The following is a 16020-nucleotide window of genomic DNA, read 5'->3' on the forward strand; positions in this document are numbered from 1 at the left end:
CACATTACACAGGACTACACAGAGTGCAGATGCACGGCACAACAGCGTATATACAGGAAATAAACACACACAACAATAAATATACAGAACAATAAATACAACAAATACACAACACTAACTAAGCAGAACAGCTACGACAACAAGACAGAAAATTGATGTATCATGTACACCAATCAGCCATAACATTAGCATGGACACGGTGCTAATGGACCGTGGACACCTCAGGCTCAATGATGCAATCTGTAGATTCCCCACCTCATAACTCACAGTGTTTAAAGTATCTGCTGCCAGACACCACAACAGTCCCCCTTCAGAGGGCTTGTGGAGTCCATCCTCAAATGTTCAAATCTGTTGTGGCAGCACAAGGGGGGCCTGCTCAGGATTAGGCAGGTGGCACTAATGTTTTGTCATGATCTGAACTCGATCTGGACGAACTGAACTGGAGTTGTGGGCTCAGAGACCTCCTCAAACTTTTAACAGCACCTTAGTTGGACAGAGAGTGGGCGCATCCGCTTAGGTGCAACCTCATGTTCCTCTCTACCCTGTTAGCTGTCTCTGATATACTTCAGGCTCTGGATGAAATATTTAGGTGCTCTTATTGCAGTTTCATGTCTGTCTGTGGATGGCAGGGCAGTAAATATTTTAAAGTCCTATATTTGTTCACTGTACAGCCTATACTGACTCATCCATCAAGCAAAACACCTCAGAAGATAGATGCATTTCCTTTTCAAGTATAGCTACAGTGAAAGCCTCACTTTGCAGAAGCACCTCAAACAACCGACAACCAGTACACTCCAGTACAGCATTATATTTACCCTATATATAGCAGTTTATTTAATTTACTGCCATTAAATTCAGGTTACTCATTGTACAAAAGATATTTCAGAGATTCAATAAGATCCATAATTTAGATCATGAGTAAGAAGCTTTCAAAACAGAGATAGACAGAGAAAAAAATCAGATCTGAAAAACCTACAGGTGTTTCTGTACATCGTTCTACTGTGGGAAGATGACGCAATACTGAGGGGAAGTGGAGCTAAACACTAAGCTCTTACTGAAAAAGTGAGTTGTCAGACAAATAGATAAAAAAGAAGAACATTTGATCAAATCAAACTGCTGAAGCTGCTGCCATTCTCAGGATAAAATAATAAGCACCCTGGTGTCCAGACCTCAACATCATTGGTGTTAGGAATTAGTCAGACTGTGATAAGCAAAAAACTCAAATTTCTAAGACTGAACTTTGGAGGTTTTAGAAAAATTTAACTTAACGTGAGGGCAGACAGGCTTTCAAACAAGCAGCTGAAGGAAGCTGCAGTAAAAGCCTAGCATCTTGAGAGAGAGCTTAGCATTTAGTAATTCCAGACTTCAACATGCCATTTATTGCAAATGATTTGCAGACATTTAATTCAAACTACACAGAATGTTGATGAAAAAAATGTTTTAGACAATTAGATTTTTGTTGAATGGCAGAAACCTGACAATAAATGTGTCTCTAGGTTACCTCAAAAACCGTGTATGACCGCTTGGTTGAGTTGCCCAATTAGAGTACACAGAATTGGACGTAAACATTAGCTCAGCATAAACCCTGAACAAGATCATCTTGCCAGTTTTCTTACAAGACTAAATTGTATTTGTTTTGCCTTCAGATTAGCATATATTTAAAGCCAATCTACCATAGCCATCATATCTGAGCAATGTGTAGAACACTGTGCACTGAACAATACTTCAACATTTATATGAGGCTGTAATTGAAGGGATGGACATATTTGTCCATGTTTTATTCAGCACAGTAAACTTGTATTATTGTGACTATTCTGCAATGCTTATTTTGTAATTCATACATAGAATTATTAACTGGGCGAGACTCGCATATGCACTTTCTGAAGGTTCAACTGAAAAAAATAATGAAACGTTGTTAGATGAGATTTTACCAATACATATGTTTTTCTTGAAAGTATTCATGTTTATGTCAGTTTGGCCAATTACTTTTGAGCTTGTGAAACTAGAGGAACTACGTAAAAAAGGGCTGTAATTCTTAAACTGTTAAAGCAACATTTTTTGTCAAACCTCTTGAATTACAGCTACAAACCATCGTGGTGGTGTCCAGTGACAAAATGACAGAAATTGTGTCACTGTCCAAATACTTATGGACCTGACCGTAACCTCTGTTAATGCCTCATCAGCACAGATTCACATGCCTGCCTGTTTTTGTTTTCGGTGTTATAAGCACCACACATGCAAAACCTGAACAGGCCATGAAATCTCAACATTCGCTTGCAGAATGTTTAGCCGAGGGATAAACTGTTTATGACTGGCGTCTATTTTAGAATCAGTACCTGCAGAAGATGCCATTCCAATATGTGTTGTTTCATGATAATGAAATACATAAAGTGTTAGGTACTACAGGAGCCCAATCCAAACAGCCTTCAACAACTGTTTGCTACAGTGATGGTGGCGCAACTAAGCTGTGCAACTCAGAACTCAGCTGTGGAAGGTGGTAATGGGTAACAACCTCCCCCGTCCCCCTACGCCACCCATCCCTCCCTCCATTCTGCACCCAACTTGAACTTACAGCACCAGGCATGTGTCATTCTAATTTCACCCCCCTACCCACACACACACACACACTCACTCTTAGACCTGAGCAAGTCAAACATAAGAAGAGTGGCCATTTGCAAAGCACCGGTGCGTCTGTAAACTCTGGGCTGGAGAGTGTTCTGAGCAGGCATGCACACACACGCGGTCAGAGCACGCTAGCTGGTTTATAGAGTCACTCTGGCTCCTTTTAAGGTGATTTCTCCACTTTCTCTCAGCTCTCTGCTCAGCCGACTCACTGCCAAAAGCCTCTGGGAAACATTTATAGTGACTCCCCCCACCGTCACCACGATGCTCCCCAGCCCACCCTCATTACAGCCATTCTACCATCTCTCTCTCTCTCTCTCTCTCTCTCTCTTTGTCAAATGCTACTTCACATTAACTATTTACTCCCTCTCACAACTGCTTTCTCTCTCTCTCTCTCTCTCTCTCTCACACACACACACACACACACACACACACACACACTCAAGAGTAAACAAACTACATAGCAAAGTTTGACATTGACTCCCACGTATTTAACTCTAATTTTTCTCAGCTTTTGAGAGGACGCACACGACTAGTCTCAGGTCAGGGGGTCAGGGGAAGGCCATGACAGTGAAAAACAGTCTACTCAGTTTTCTACTCAGTCCAAGTTGAAATGAATTAGACATTATAGATGTAGTTGCGTTCAGAGAGCCAACAGATAGGTCTAGGCTTTTTCTTCTTACAGCAGATGCAACTCACCATTCATTTGAAAGTTTTGGAATGCAACACAAAGGGCAGCATTTGTAAGGCTATATAACAACTATGTGAGCCTTTAATGTCAACTGACAGAAACATGTAACATGTAACATTTATAATGGCGTATTCCAGCAAATGCTAGCTGTTATTAAGGGTGCTTTGGTCAATGTTTATGTCATTCCTTCCACAGAATGCTGTGACAGCTGTCATGAAAGTCTCATGTCGGTTAGGGGTGTAAGAAAATAGCGGTATACTAAAGTATCACAACATTATGTTTTCGTAAAAATACGAATTCTCAAATAAGCATCGATTTTTAATAGTTTGCATGTAAAGATTGGTGGCAGTGCTTCATTTTCCTCAGATCCCACTGTTCTGATTGCACAAAAACATTCCTTTTACTCAGATTTTATGGTGTGCTTTTTGTACTATGGCAGTTTTTCTTACATTTGATTTTAAATAACAATATATTAAATCGCAACCCCTGTATTATGATATGCATCGTATCACCTGGTTCATGCCTATACACAGGTCTATTGTAGGTGCCATGTAGCTTTATGAAGACTGCCTCTCAGTTATTGAGCTAATTATGCCTCTCGTATTGTTAGATATCAATGTTTGAGCTTTATAGAAGGTGATATTTTTCTCTGAATCATAACTTTATGCTAACTTCATTATAACTTGAAGGCAAACTAATCCAACAACTGTTGGTAATAACTACATTACAGTATTTGCTGACACTCTTTTGAATCATGTTACACAGGTAGGTGAATGTAGCATTTCGAGTCTTACCCAATGCCTCTTACTGATGTAGTGTGGTGTGCAAGCCCAGCCAAGGAATTGATAGTTTATAACGCCAGGCTACAGCTATAGGCTATAATTACTGTATAAACCACTTTACAAATGAACAGAACAAATGAACAGTAAACTGATGCAGTATTTCACATGGATATGAAACCACATTATCATTGGTGATCTTTAGACTATTTCTTATTGTTATTTCAGAGCAATAGTTAAAGAGTTAAATCATGCTGAACCATGCCTGTAGATAAAGTGTTGAATCGTGCCTGTAGAGGAAAAAACTGGTTCAGACTAATAATGTTTTGAGCGAACTCAGAATGGACGCACATAACGTGAATTTTTTTATTAATGGAAATTTGTGCTATTAGGGGAAATACATCACTCTCCCAGAACAACAATGTAAACAGTGTGAGGTTGAGTGGAGCAGGGCCTTTTATGGAGCGGGAAACTGCTGAGATGAGCTCGACCTGCCCTGTTTATTTTCCAGCCCATCAGAAGATGAAGAGGCCTCAATCACATCTCAATAGCTGCTGCCCTCCAGCTAGACTTTAGCAGAAGGGTTTAAAATGGAGAGAAACAAAACAAAGAGGTCAGGAAACGAGAAAAGTAAATATGGAGGAGGTGGCAGCTGAAATGTATCGAGCCAGTTTGGCTTATCAGCGTGGAAGATCAGGCCGTGGCCCATAAGGCTGTGTGGTCAGCGGAGCTTGTGAGTGGTTTATTAGGTTGATGATTTAAAAAGGTCCTTTTCAGTCGTGTTCAGAAAGAAGCTTGGGCTCTGAGGCCTTTTAGGGAAGAGAGTCGGTCATGAACATCAAAGCGTGAAAGATGGAGACAGATCTCTCTTCCAGCTATTGTTACACTCTCACACTATGTGTGTGTGTGTGTGTAGAGGAACAGACTATCAAATTGGCATACAATGTGTACTCTCTTGTTCTGCGTGTGATCATTCAACCGTCACATACGCCATATCTTAATGTCTGTGTGGTTACTTCATACTGTAATCAGTCATAACACGTCTCTTAACCCCTTAACACAGAAAGGCTTATTATACGCTAAGGTGTATTATTCAGTAACTACAGGGACTTCTGTTCAAACTGGTGAGGCTATTCTTTGGTAATAGATTTGTATTAACACTTTCGGCCCACAGACAGGTCACAGGCTGTTCATAGGCGGGTCATTTAATCTGATAAGATACGTGTGTTTGTGCGTGTATTTAAGTGGATGTGTGAACTAATGCATGTACTGGGTCAATCAAATGTAATTAACTATTTAATTTGAATACAAATTGCTGTGTATTTAAATGAAGACAATAATCAGACTACATGTAACAGAGACTCAGTTTACACCTGGTAACTTCATGCAAGTATCGGGATTATATCTGGATAAGGCCAAGACACTTAAAAAGTGTAAACAGACCCAAGACTTATTTAAAACCAGATACAAATCTGACCACTCAAACCACTTCAGGAGAAGGTCTGAGATGCAATTATAGCACGTTATAGCAGTGTGAACACATTCCCAACCAAAACACCAGTAATAATTACTGCACAACAAGCAGCATTTGGATTTTAGTCTAATTGCAGACTAACTGGAGACTCATTTGACTACCAGATACTAGTAACATAAAGTGAGCAGGTGTAAACAAAGTCAGAGTTATGTCATCAGGGTTACAAAAAAGGCTAACTGTATTCTGTTACAGTTACAGAAAAAAGTAACCAAGTAATCATGTAATCAGAATTACAGTATCAGCAAGATGTGTCTGTGTTGTTGTGTTGGGCTGAAGAGAGGTGATATAAATGATAATTTTATGTGTGCTCAGTTATTTTTTCTAAGGGCTTCTAAGTCATCAAATATGCACAAAGTGCTGCAGCTGTAAGCACTTCACACTTTTTAGCTTACACTATTTAGCCAACACTCAACAGGTTGTATTAATGACCATTGGAAGGGCTATATGGCACTAGATGGAACAAACTGTAACTTGACTCTGAACTGTCTGTTCAAATGAAATAAAAAGTGAAAAGAAATATTTAGTTTTCATTTTTTTCTGTTTGTTTTTCTCATTGTACTGATTTTGTAATGAACTGTAAGGTCAAAACCGCAAACCATGACTTTTGTGTACCATTACACCCAAATTGGGACTGAAAAGTACATACCATATGCCTAAGGCCAGTTCCACAAGGAAGATGTTCACTTAGTAAGTAGACTTGTTTTAAACTTTGCGTTAGCTCCAAGCTAACAATATTGAACATTTACTACACAAACTTATGTCAGCTGTGTTTTTATTTGGATTGCAACCCAACACTTTCTGTGATTGTTTATTAGTATCTCACAATGTCACAGAATTGTTGGTTCACTCATCATTGCCGAATAGCTCAGGGACATTTGTAGGAACAATAACTGTGTGTTTCAGGTTCTCCTACAACAGTTCAGAAGTGTTTAGGCCAACTGTAACCTGGCCATTACAAACATTTAAATTACTTGTTTTGTACACATTGTAAGGTAGACTTGCTAGTAAGGTATAGGATCATTGTCTTGTCGCATGACCCAACTCAGTTGGGCCTTGTTAACCAAAAAGCTCCACTTTATTTTCCTCTGTCTGGAATGCATTGTTTCAGTACTCAGGAGAATCCTATAGGTGTTTCCTTGTGAACTTAAGACAAGACTTAATTCAAGATCTGATTCTGATAAGCACTGACTTTAGCTAAAAGCAAGAGTGGCCAGAAATTCTTTAGAAATAGTTTTTTGTTTTTGTTTTTGTTATTTGTTTTTTACGTCTTACTCTTAGAGAGATTTTGGGAGGACCTCCACTCCTGGGAAGAGTGACTACTGTTCCAGACTTTCTTCTTTTGGACAGTATGGCTCTGATTGTAGTCCGATGGAGCCCTGGAGCCTTAGAAGTGGCTCTTAACCTTTTCCAGACAGAGAGGCATCCAAAACCTTTTTTAAAGTCTTCAGGAATCTCTCTTCTCTGTGGCATCTTTATGTTTGAAATATTTGCAAATGCTGCTCCAATTGCATTCCATTTTGTGAGCCCATTCTGTACATGCTATTGGGGGTCTGCACCTAGTAATAGGTCTGAGAGGAAAGGGGCACAGAGAGAGAGGGACAGAGAGAGGAGAGAGAGAGAGAGAGAGAGAGAGAGAGAGAGAGTCAGCCAGTTTGAGCAGACCAGAGACAGGCGAGAGACAGATAAGCCTGACTTTCTGTTTCTTCCTTAAAAGGGCCAGTCTGTCAGTCGTGTTTTCAGCGAGGGCTAGCAGGTGACCAGGGTCTGTCTCTGGCTGTGTGTGTGCAGTCATGAACCTCAGAGGAGGGTGACTGATAAGAGCACTGAGATCCCACTGCAGCAGAGACACTGTCTGCACCGGGGTCAGAACACAACAAATACACTGATCCAAAGCTTCTTCATCAACCCAGACCAGGCCTAGCATTCTTACCTATTCACAATAAGTTATGGGCCTACATGACGCATGGTTGCAGTAAACAGAGCTTTCTGAAGGACCTGCTGTAGACAGCCTGTGGCGCTTTCCACTGCAAGGTACCTACACTACTGACTGGACAAGGAACTCTTTTAATACATGCTCGCTCATGGTTCCAAGCAAGCCGAGAACAGAGAGAAGAGAGAGAATCGTCACTGCAGACATCCAGCAAAACAGTTACAACACACTCACTTTAACTTTTTTACACAGTATATTTCCTTTATAAGTAACTAGCTAATGCTACAATTATTAAAACATATTTCTAGATTAAGCCTTTAAACAAAGCATAATCTAAACACTAGGACAAAAAAGGCAATATATGTTACTTGTGTTTTGAACAGTTTAACACTTAAAAATAACAAATAGCACCAAAAGTAACCTGACTAACTTGATGTTAAAATAGCTAGCTACTATTTTACCATTTAACTATTTATTTACCACAAATTCTTTACTTTACTCTCTTAACCATTTTTTATCTGTAAGCCTGTTCATATATGTTTAGATACTATCGTTTAGAATCTATAAACTGTAGTGATGGTGTTTTTCGACGTCACCAGCTACATTTCGGGGGGGAGCTTTGGAAGTGGGTAGAATTTTGAAAGTATAGTTGAGTAGAGTCAAATAGTGTAGGTATCATACAGTGAAAAAGTGCCAAAAGAGATCTACATCAAAATAACCCCACTGTCATATCAGAAATAATGACGTCATTACTTTTTTTAAACTGTTGAAAACAGTATGTAATTTTGAATAATTCATATTTAATAGAAAATTGTTTAGGAAGAATTTTAAAAGAACCTTTACATCAAGCAAAAGTTCTTTTCACACTTACACATTTCTTTTGCAAATAAAGTTTTGTATGGAACCAAAAGTCACTCTTTTATTGTATCGCTCAAAGCACCTTTCTTGTGTAGCATCACATGTGGTAGAGGAAGGCTCATCCTGCCCAAAAAAGAAAACAAAAGTACAAAACCCAAGTAGTTATCAGGAGGATTTGTTTGTTTAATACAGTGATGTCCAGATTACAGCTGTCACAATACAGCTGGCAAAGCAAAATGATTGTGCAACGTATCTGATTCCTTCACCTTTTATGCAAAGAGTCGGTAGGGTAAGGTAGAGTGTACACAGTTTACCAACACCACTGTTTACCAAAGTAAGAACATGTGCATGCTGGTACAACACCATTTAACCCTTTTGCATGTATAGTCCCACCAGTGGGATTTGCCAACAATCATCAGTAATGCTACTAGTTCACCTAGTCAATCTGATTCTCCAAGCATACAGCACATCTGTAGACCACTGCCAAAACACATGGAACCCTGGGATCTGTGCAAATCAACATACATGTGCTGCAAAAAAGCCCTGATCTGTTTGTGTCCACATAGTTTAGGCCTGTTCTTTTCTCAGACAGTTCTACACATGACGTACAGCTGAGACGCTGAGTAAATCGTCACAGACAGGGAGAACTCGCTTGTGAAAAGGTTAAATGCTTTTAAGTGTGAAAAGGCCTTCGGACTCCCAACCACAGACGGCTATGGCATCACTAAGGACTGATCTCACAAGCTCTTGATCAGAGGGCCAGAACTTAGATGCTAGCGCTGCTTAGGAACTGTCAAGCTTGAAATGAGATCTCATTACACATGTTTTTAATGTTTTGCTTCACCTTTAAAGTTATCAGATGTGCAACACTATATTTAAGGCAGGTTAAGACCAGCAGTTCAATGAGACATTTCATTTAGATGAGGCGACTCCAGTTCTAGTCCTGGAGGGCTGCTGTGCTGCACAGTTTGGTGATTTCTCTGTTTAAACAGCTCAACTTTACTTAGTAACTAACTAACGAGTTGAACCTAGTGTGTGTCAACAGCAGGGAAATCACTGTATAAGCTGTATTGGAATATGGCCCTCCAGGCCCAGAGCTGGACACTCCTGATTTGGACTTTCTGACGCCGGTAAAAACCTCAAAGAGACAGTTCATTTAGATTACCGAAGAGGAGCCTGAATCACTGTAGCGCTTGTTGTTGGATCTCAGCTGAGTAAGAGAGGGTGTCGTCTGGTGTGTTGAGGCTGTATGAAGACTGTAGATGTTCTTGGTGGCTTTGTGTAGACACCATATAGAACTTGCAGAGCCATTTTTTTTCAGCAGAGAAAGTGGCTGTGAGGCTGTGTGTGCAGGGTTGGTGTGCTGAGCTGTCGGCGAGAGCAGTGCAGGCAGGCTTTTAGCAGTCCTCTGAGGCTCCATCTTCCATCTCACTGCTTCGCCTTCCACACAGTCGATTCTTCCACTTCATTACCTTCCACAAGTTCTGGACCGCCGCACTCTTGCCACCGCCTGCTTTTAGGGGTAGGCAGCCAAATAAATGGAATGCAAATTAAAAATAAATGCCTGCATGGGGGGGTTAAGGAGTGGAGGGGAGTGGTCCAAGAAACTTTAAGCACACATTCTTAATTAATCTATGCTAATTAACTGCACTGTAGTAACATGCACACTCCTGACATAGAACTCTGAGGGAAGGCTAAGGGACATATTCTGAGGGCTTAGAGAAGATGACCCTATTCAGTCAGACAGCATGATAAAAAAAAAGACTGGAAAAACAGCTTAGAGTGTAGCTTTTTGTCATTGTCATTTAATGAAAATATTACATTATATCAACCTTAGAAAATCTGACAATCCATATGAAAGTATATTTTAAATATATATGCAAAAATAGTTGAAATTGGCCTCGTACATACACTACATGGATAAAAATATTGGGACACCTGATCTGTCATTGTTTCTTCCAAAATGTTTAAAGAAGAATTCATCCTGCTTTTGTTGAAATAACTGTCTCTACTGTCCAGGAAAGGCCTTCTACTAGGTTTTGGAGCACTGCTGTGAGGATTTGATTCCATTCAGATACAAGGGTGTCAGTGAGGTGGGGATGATAGAGGGTCATCTCCCCATCTCATCCCTAACTCCCAAAAATGAAGGCACAGCTCCATTGGCCTGGGCTTGTTAGTTTGATCCCCGCTCTGGTCACTGTCTTTGAGGAGTTGGGTGTGTTCTCCTCAGGTCCTGTAAAATCACCCCTAGATGCAGGTATGTGTGAATGGGTGTGTGTGGAACCCTGTGTGCATGGTTCCAGCTTTCCAGTTTTGTTTCATCACACCACAGAAGTATTGGCATCCTGTTCTGTGAAGCAATGACACAAAACTGGATTTTTTTCGGGCCTATAGATCAGCAGTATGTCTGGAGGAGGACAAATGAAGCTGAAAACCTGAAACCCTTCGAAAATCTTTGGTGGGATTTGAAGAAGGTGGTTGCAACACACAAGAGTATTAGTGAACTGGAGGCCACTGTCCATGAGGAATGGGCTAAGATTCCCCAGAAATGCTGCCAGAAGCTGGTGTCAGCAGGTCATAACAGCTGAAGGTTGCACTACTAAGTACTGAAGGGGTACTGAGTGTCATGAAGGGGTTGATTATTTCGGAGACTGCAGTCGTCAATAAAAGTGGTGTGTGAATTTAGAGAAAGCACTTGTTCTACTAGTTCTGCAGAGCTATTTAAATTGCAAGATTTTTGGAACAATTAATTGGGGTTTTTAAACTTTAACAAGGTGACAAAAATGGCTCTCTAAAGAAACATTAACTGAAAGGTTTAAAAGTGGTTCCTCTGTGTCATCATGCAAAGAAGATGATCCACAGGCCTGTAACTGTAGGACTGTTCCACTGCATTAGCTTTTATACATGTATCTGTTTGGATGATGATGGGCGCAAACTCCTTGGATTCGGATTGTCTAGTGGTAGTGGTCTCAAAAGATCCCAGACCAGTGGCCAACCCACTGATGCTTTTCTCATGCAGCTGCTCTCATGCTTTTCTCATGCTGCTCCTGTCACACTGACTAAGGCTCACTGCTCTCAGCCACAACATGCCTACTGTCTGGCCTTCTGCCTGTCTGTCTGTGTATATGTATGTTCTCCTGGGTCTCTGTATGTTCGCTTCAGATTAGCCTCCTGCTAACACCCCCTCAGGCTAATGCAGGCTGACTGGTCCCTCTCCGTGAGAGCTTAAGGCAAAGACCCCAACACTCTATCACCTTCATCATAGCCTCCTCCTACTCCTCCTCCTTCTCCTCAGGCCAAGTTAGTGGAGCACCAGAGGCAGGCCATGCCTTATTCATGGTGCCCAGCTCCAAGTGGCTCTCACTGGGGAGGAGAGGCTGCGGTGAGCCCCTGTTTCCACTGGAGCTCCATAAATCATGAGCCCAGGAGCCGTCGCATCTCTCCGCCTCACAGGAGCAACACCACAGGGACGGTAAATCATTCACAGGGCCGTGAAGAGCTGTACACAGGCAAAGCAAAGTTTCTTCTTCAGTTCTCTTTATTCATACACGGAAAGGTTTGCACGGCCAGGTTTAAGCTGAAGTTTAACTCCTTAAAGTGCAAACTGTGTATTCAGTTATTCACCCTAAGGCTTATTCAGCACCTGCTATATTGTGTGCCAATTATGAAACTAGTATGTAAGTTATGTAGTTAAATGTAAGGAATGATATACAGGTTTCCCAGACATTGATTAACCCTAGTCTTGGACTAAATCACAACTCCATTGGAAAAAAGGTCTGTTCAGTCTAAACTTACCCTTAATCTGGCTCTTGGAATCTGGCCATTTGGGTTCAAGGGGTTAATTCTATGCACGGTGGAAAAGACACAGGACATCATTGCTATTGTTCCATAAGATGACCTGCATTATAGCTACCGTGCTATATGAACTGACCTGCTTGTTGAACACAATGACAAGAAAAAGGAAACACAATAAAGTGAGGATGTGACGCCACTCTTTTGAAAGAACACCTGAAGGTACAGCAGCCTGGATCAAAAAAATCATCCATTGTTTTAGTGAGAATCAGAAAATGCAGATGTTTCATGAATCAAGTCCTTCTTGGCAGACACCTAAACAAAGGCCACATTCACACAGCAGGTAAAGTGGCCCAAATATGATTTTCTAACTTTTTTTAGGCTGTTCACACAATCTTTTTAATGTGACCTACATCCGACATTCATCTGAACAGGATGTTAGGATGTTTTATCAAGGCGTTAGCCATGAGTTGTGGGGGACCAAATCTACCCAGGGATAGAATCTTTTAAATCACAGGAAAAGGTATAAGTTTTCAGAAAAGCCAGAGATTGGACAGAATTGCGTGAGTCTTCTGTCCAATGCAGTAGAGTTTGCAACCCTGAAATAAACAGGTGACCTTGCCACTCTTTCTCTTGCTGATGACCTACCTTAGTGGTATAGTGTTACAATAATATTAATACTGGTGGTATGGTGTTGCAATCAACAACAGATGTGAACACTGACATATCCTAACATTATAACAAACTTAGTGAGTAGAATCTTTTATTTTTTACATCAGTACATGTGTGCATGTGTCCCTCCCAATATATGTTGTGAACAAGGCCGTGGGTTTTATATATTTTTAAAGAAACGAATAAGAAGATGGGTGTTTTTAACTAGCAACAAGGTTAAAGTTGCTAACAAATGCCAGATGTCAATAGTTGCCCAGTTGTTTCTGTAAATATATGCCTAAAATCTTTGCTCATCCTCCTTAAACCATATTCAGGCTTTCAGGTTTCATTATACACTGTGAAGTCATTCTGTGCCCCAAACCACATTAACAGTCAATGCTAGCTAGCTTAATTAGGGCCTGAATGCAGATTGCACATGTTGTATTTTGATAAATGGTGAGAGACTTTTGACCTCCAGTGTCTGTCTAACATGCAGCTTTAGCAGAGAATTGTCAGTTCTGGCTGTGGTCTGCACAGGTCTCCTTCCAGATGACCCCTTTCTCTCAGACTCCCATGAGCAGGGTGGGACTTCACCTTGCCCTCTTCTGTCTGGAAATGACATCACAGCTCCAAACCCTTTCTCATTGCAGATGACTGGAACATGACTGGCACCTCTGATGTTTCTTTGGTGATAAGAGCTAACATATGCAGTATCTGTGGTGAAACCCCATCCTCTTCTCTGAGGAAACAGACCGGTATGGATACTTGCAGAGGCTGGTGGTTTGCTTCATCTTCATCGGTCCCACTGTCCCAAAGCTACTTCAACCTTTCTCCATCTACCCAACTCCTCCTTCTCCCTCCCTTACCTCTCTCTATCTCCCTGCCTCTTCTCTCTCACTCTCTCTCTCTCGCCTCACTGCAGCCGTCCAATCGTGTTAACCTCATCTTGCTGCTAAAACACTCTCTCCTTCACTCTTTTGCTCTCTGCCCTCTCTGCTGCATCTATTTTCACGTCACTGGAACACTTTGAAACTTCCGCAGTATCAGAGAACAGGAAGGATCCCCCACCCCTCTTTCTTGTAAAGTGTTTGTGCTTGATAAGACCAGATTTTCCCTTTATCTCATTAATCACATAAGAGAGGTAACAACATCCCAGTGTCCCAGTGTGGTTAGCTTGTATCAGATTTTTAACCATAATCTGTTTACACTGTTTGTTTCTATGGTATCTCTGAAGATCATACATTTAGAAAGAGCCCAGATTAGTCTTAGGTTAAAGGACATTTTCCCTTGAATGAAGTTCCTTGCTCAAGACATCCAACAGTGGCAGTTTGGTGAAACCAGGTATCAAACCCATAACCTTGTGATCAATAACCCAGCCACCACTGCCCACAAAACAGAACATAGTGATAGAAACCAGACTTCCAAAGCGTTTTATGCCTCTAAAGGTTACATCACAGAACATTATTACATGAAGTGGTTATGAATACACTGCCTAAAGACTGAAACATTGTTTTACCACAGTTCTGATAGAAAATGTTTTTTTTGTTTGTTTTTTTTAATGGTGAGGAGGTACAAGCAGTGTTGTAAGGCAAAATAGTAAGAAACCGTTTTTGGTTTTTATTTGGATTTTCAACTATTTAACTATTATCAACATTACATAGATGATGTGTGTAGGTTGACTGTTGGTTTTGGATATTAAAATAAAACTTTGTGTGCAAGATCTCATAAAATGTGTACATATACGTCTAAGGTGTACCACAAGAATTTCATACCATTTTCAAGATTTACAAGGAGCCCCCATCCATAGTTTACAATTCAAAAGGAGTTCCCGTCCACTGGTGGCGCTGAATTCCATAGTCTACTATTGTTATGTTTAGGGTTTGATTAAGTGTAGGTGATGGTAAAGGTTAGGGTAAGGGTTAGGTTACGTTTAGGTTAAGGTTAGGGTTAAGGTAATAATTAGGTTAAGGCTAGGTTAGGTTAGGTTAGGGTTGGGTTAGGGTCAGGTTATGGTTCGGGTAAGAATTAGATTAAGGTTAGGTGAGGTTAGATTAGGGTTAGCGTTGGGTTAGAGTTAGGTTAGGTTAGGTTAGGTTAGGTTTTGTTAAGGTTAGGTTAGAGTTAGGGTTAGGGTTAGGTTGGATTAGGTTAGGGTTAGGTTAGGGTTAGATTACGTTAGGGTTAGCATGGGTTAGGTTAAGATTGGGTTAGAGATAGGGTTAGGTTAGGTTAGGGTTAGGTTAGGTTAGGGTTAGGTTGGGTTAGGTTAAGATTGGGTTAGAGTTAGGGTTAGGTTAGGGTTAGATTAGGTTAGGGTTAGGTTGGGTTAGGTTAAGATTGGGTTAGAGTTAGGGTTAGGTTAGGTTAGGGTTAGGTTGGGTTAGGTTAAGATTGGGTTAGAATTAGGGTTAGGTTAGGTTAGGGTTAGATTAGGTTAGGGTTAGGTTGGGTTAGGTTAAGATTGGGTTAGAGTTAGGGTTAGGTTAGGTTAAGGTTAGATTAGGTTAGGGTTAGGTTGGGTTAGGTTAAGATTGGGTTAGAGTTAGGGTTAGGTTAGGTTAAGGTTAGATTAGGTTAGGGTTAGGTTGGGTTAGGTTAAGATTGGGTTAGAGTTAGGGTTAGGTTAGGTTAGGTTAAGGTTAGAGTTAAAGTTAGGGTTAGGGTTAGGGTTAGGGTTAGGGTTAGGGTTAGGTTAAGGTTAGAGTTAGGGTTAGGTAAGAGTTAGGTTACAGTTAGGTTAGGTTAGAGTTAGGGTTAGGTTAGAGTTAGGGTTAGGATATGGTTAGATTCCTAAAATAGTAGTGTTGAGTATTTTGGTCTCCATATTGATTTGTGTTTAGTAGTGTCTAGTCTTAGACTATCCTTGGGTAAATAGCAAAGCACTTTTGTAAATCGCTCTGGAAAAGAATGTCTGCTAAATGCGGTAAAGGTAAATGTAAAATGTAAATGTCACATATGTATGAATATGAATTTGCTCATGAGCCCAGTGTGTTAGGTATATGAGTATGTGTTGACATCATAACCCCTGGTTTCTGTTATCACCACTGAACAGAAATCCATCTATTTCTCTACAATAAACCATCTCACACCAAAACCACTCTCACATTGTTTACAACTCAACAAGTAACTGAATTAAAAATGATTAAAAAAGGCTTTTTGAGTG

The sequence above is a fragment of the Salminus brasiliensis genome, chromosome 2, assembly GCF_030463535.1.
Source record: "Salminus brasiliensis chromosome 2, fSalBra1.hap2, whole genome shotgun sequence".
In the NCBI taxonomy this organism is placed as follows: domain Eukaryota; kingdom Metazoa; phylum Chordata; class Actinopteri; order Characiformes; family Bryconidae; genus Salminus; species Salminus brasiliensis.